Source organism: Triticum dicoccoides, chromosome 5A, assembly GCF_002162155.2.
Source record: "Triticum dicoccoides isolate Atlit2015 ecotype Zavitan chromosome 5A, WEW_v2.0, whole genome shotgun sequence".
NCBI lineage: Eukaryota > Viridiplantae > Streptophyta > Magnoliopsida > Poales > Poaceae > Triticum > Triticum dicoccoides.
Window position 1 is genome coordinate 55,279,287 of NC_041388.1, and position 4,484 is coordinate 55,283,770.

The window sequence follows — 4,484 nt, forward strand, 5'->3', positions numbered from 1 at the left end:
TGGGCCTCATGGGCCCAAAGTGGTGGGAGAGGAGAGGCAGCAGGAGGTGGCGCGGGGCCCCCTTACCCCAATCCGAATTGGGAAAGGGAAGGGGGTGTGGCCCCCCTTCTCCTTCCTTCTCTCCACCTCCTCCTTCCCCCTTCTCCTAGTTGGAATAGGAAAGGGGGGCAAAACCTACTTGGAGTAGGATTGCCCCCCTTGGGCGCGCCTCCTCCTCTTGGTCGGCCCCCTCCTCCTCCCTCCCTTTATATACGGAGGAGGGGGGCACCCCATAGACAATAATTGATCAAGTTGATCTTTTAGCCGTGTGCGGTGCCTCCCTCCACCATAGTCCACCTCGATAATACTGTAGCGGTGCTTAGGCGAAGCCCTGCGTCGGTAGAACATCAACATCGTCGCCACGCTGTCATGCTGACCAAACTCTCCCTCAACACTCGGCTGGATCGGAGTTCGAGGGGCGTCATCGGGCTGAACGTGTGCTGAACTCGGAGGTGCCGTGCGTTCGGTACTTGACCAGTTGGATCGTGAAGACGTACGACTACATCAACCGCGTTGTGCTAACGCTTCCGCTTTCGGTCTACGAGGGTACGTGGACAACACCCTCCCCTCTCGTTGCTATGCATCACCATGATCTTGCGTGTGCGTAAGATTTTTTTTGAAATTACTACGTTCCCCAACAGTGGCATCCGAGCCAGGTTTTATGCGTTGATGTCATATGCACGAGTAGAACACAAGTGAGTTGTGGGCGATATAAGTCATACTGCTTACCAGCATGTCATACTTTGATTCGGCGGTATTGTTGGATGAAGCGGCCCGGACCAATGTTACGCGTACGCTTACGCGAGACTGGTTCTACCGACGTGCTTTGCACACAGGTGGCTGGCGGGTGTCAGTTTCTCCAACTTTAGTTGAACCAAGTGTGGCTACGCCCGGTCCTTGCGAAGGTTAAAACAGCACCAACTTGACAAACTATCGTTGTGGTTTTGATGCGTAGGTAAGAACGGTTCTTGCTCAGCCCGTAGCAGCCACGTAAAACTTGCAACAACAAAGTAGAGGGCGTCTAACTTGTTTTTGCAGGGCATGTTGTGATGTGATATGGTCAAGACATGATGCTAAATTTTATTGTATGAGATGATCATGTTTTGTAACCAAGTTATCAGCAACTGGCAGGAGCCATATGGTTGTCGCTTTATTGTATGCAATGCAATCGCCTTGTAATGCCTTACTTTATCACTAAGAGGTAGTGATAGTCGTAGATGCATAAGATTGGCGAGATGACAACGATGCTACGATGGAGATCAAGGTGTCGCGCCGGTGACGATGGTGATCATGACGATGCTTCAGAGATGGAGATCACAAGCACAAGATGATGATGGCCATATTATATCACTTATATTGATTGCATGTGATGTTTATCTTTTATGCATCTTATCTTGCTTTGATTGAAGGTAGCATTATAAGATGATCTCTCACTAAATTTCAAGATAAAAGTGTTCTCCTTGAGTATGCACCATTTCCAAAGTTCGTCGTGCCCAGACACCACGTGATGATCGGGTGTGATAAGCTCTACGTCCATCTACAACGAGTGCAAGCCAGTTTTGCACACGCGGAATACTTGGGTTAAACTTGACGAGTCTAGCATATGCAGATATGGCCTCGGAACACTGAGACCGAAAAGTCGAGCGTGAATCATATAGTAGATATGATCAACATAGTGATGTTCACCATTGAAAACTACTCCATTTCATGTGATGATCGGTTATGGTTTAGTTGATTTGGATCACGTGATCACTTAGAAGATTAGAGGGATGTCTTTCTAAGTGGGAGTTCTCTAGTAATATGATTAATTGAACCTAAATTTATCATGAACTTAGTCCTGGTAGTATTAGCATATCTATGTTGTAGATCAATAGCTCGCGTTTATCTCCCCTGTTTTATTTTTGATATGTTCGTAGAGAAAACTAAGTTGAAAGATGTTAGTAGCAATGATGCGGATTGGATCCATGATCTGAGGTTTATCCTCATTGCTGCACAGAAGAATTATGTCCTTGATGCACCGCTAGGTACAAACCTATTGCAGGAGCAGATGCAAATGTTATGAATGTTTGGCTAGCTCAATATGATGACTACTTGATAGTTTAGTGCGACATGCTTAACGGCTTAGAATCGGGACTTCAAAGATGTTTTGAACGTCATGGACCATATGAGATGTTTCAGGAGTTAAAGTTAATATTTCAAGCAAATACCCGAGTTGAGAGATATGAAGTCTTCAACAAGTTCTATAGCTAAAAGATGGAGAAGAATAGCTCAAGCAGTGAGCATGTGCTCAGATTGTCTGGGTACTACAATCGCTTGAATCAAGTGGGAGTTAATCTTCCAGATAAGATAGTGATTGACAGAATTCTCTAGTCACCATCACCAAGTTAGTAGAACTTCGTGATGAACTATAATATGCAAGGGATAACGGAAACGATTCCCAAGCTCTTCGTGATGCTGAAATCGACAAAGGTAGAAATCAAGAAAAACATCAAGCGTTGATGGTTGACAAGACCACTAGTTTCAAGAAAAGGGCAAAGGGAAGAAGGGGAACTTCAAGAAGAACGACAAGTAAGTTGCTGCTCAAGTGAAGAAGCCCAAGTCTGGTCCTAAGCCTGAGACTAAGTGCTTCTACTGCAAAGGGACTGGTCACTGGAAGCGGAACTACCTTAAGTAATTGGTGGATAAGAAGGATGGCAAAGTAAACATAGGTATATTTGATATACATGTTATTGATGTGTACTTTACTAGTGTTTATAGCAACCCCTCGGTATTTGATACTAGTTCAGTTACTAAGAATAGTAACTCAAAACGGGAGTTGCAGAATGAAGAGAGACTAGTTAAGGGTGAAGTGACGATGTGTATTGGAAATGGTTCCAAGATTGATATGATCATCATCGCACACTCCCTATACCTTCAGGATTAGTGTTAAGCCTAAAATAAATGTTATTTAGTGTTTGCGTTGAGCATAAATATGATTGGATCATGTTTATTGCAATACGGTTATTCATGTAAGTTAGAGAATATTTATTGTTCTGTTTACATGAATAAAACCTTCAATGGTCATACACCCAATGAAAGTGGTTTGCTGGATCTCGATCGTGGTGATACACATTTTCATAATATTGAAGCCAAAAGATGCAAAGTTAATAATAATAGTGCAACTTATTTGTGGCACTGTCATTTAGGTCATATTGGTGTAAAGCGCATGAAGAAAATCCATGTTGATGGGCTTTTGAAACCACTTGATTATGAATCAGTTGATGCTTGCGAACCATGCCTCATGGACAAGATGACTAAGACTCCGTTCTCCGGAACAATGGAGCGAGCAACAGATTTGTTGGAAATCATACATACTGATGTATGTGGTCCGATGAATATTGAGGCTCGCGGCAGGTATCATTATTTTCTGATCTTCACAGATAATTTGAGCAGATATGAGTATATCTACTTGATGAAACACAAGTCTGAAACATTTGAAAAGTTCAAAGAATTTCAGAGTGAAGTGGAGAATCATCGTAACAAAAATAAAAATTTCTACGATATGATCGCAGAAGTAAAATATTTGAGTTACGAGTTTGGCCTTCAGTTAAAACAATGTGAAATAGTTGCACTACTCACGCCACCTGGAACACCACAGTGTAATGGTGTGTCCGAACATCGTAACCGTACTTTATTAGATATGGTGCGATCTATGATGTCTCTTACCGATTTACCACTATCGTTTTGGGGTTATGCATTAGAGACAACTGCATTCACATTAAAAAAGGTCACCATCTAAATCCGTTGAGACGACACCCTATGAACTGTGGTTTAGCAAGAAACCTAAGTTGTCGTTTCTTAAAGTTTGAGGTTGCAATGCTTATGTGAAAAAGTTTCAACCTGATAAGCTCAAACCCAAATCGGAGAAGTGCGTCTTCATAGGATACCCAAAAGAAAATGTTGGGTACACCTTCTATCACATATCCGAAGGCAAGATATTCATTGCTGAGAATGGAATATTTCTAGAGAAGGAGTTTCTCTCGAAAGAAGTGAGTGGGAGGAAAGTAGAACTTGATGAGGTAACTGTACCTGCTCCCTTATTGGAAAGTAGTTCATCACAGAAATCTGTTTCTGTGACTCCTACACCAATTAGTGAGGAAACTAATGATGATGATCATGTAACTTCAGATCAAGTTACTACCGAACCTCATAGGTCAACCAGAGTGAGATCCGCACCAGAGTGGTACAGCAATCCTGTTCTGGAGGTCATGTTAATTGACCATGACGAACCTACGAACTATGAGGAAGCGATGATGAGCCCAGATTCCGGGAAATGGCTTGAGGCCATGAAATCTGAGATGGGATCCATGTATGAGAACAAAGTGTGGACTTTGGTTGACTTGCCCGATGATCGACAAGCCATAGAAAATAAATGGATCTTCAAGAGGAAGACGAACGCTGATAGT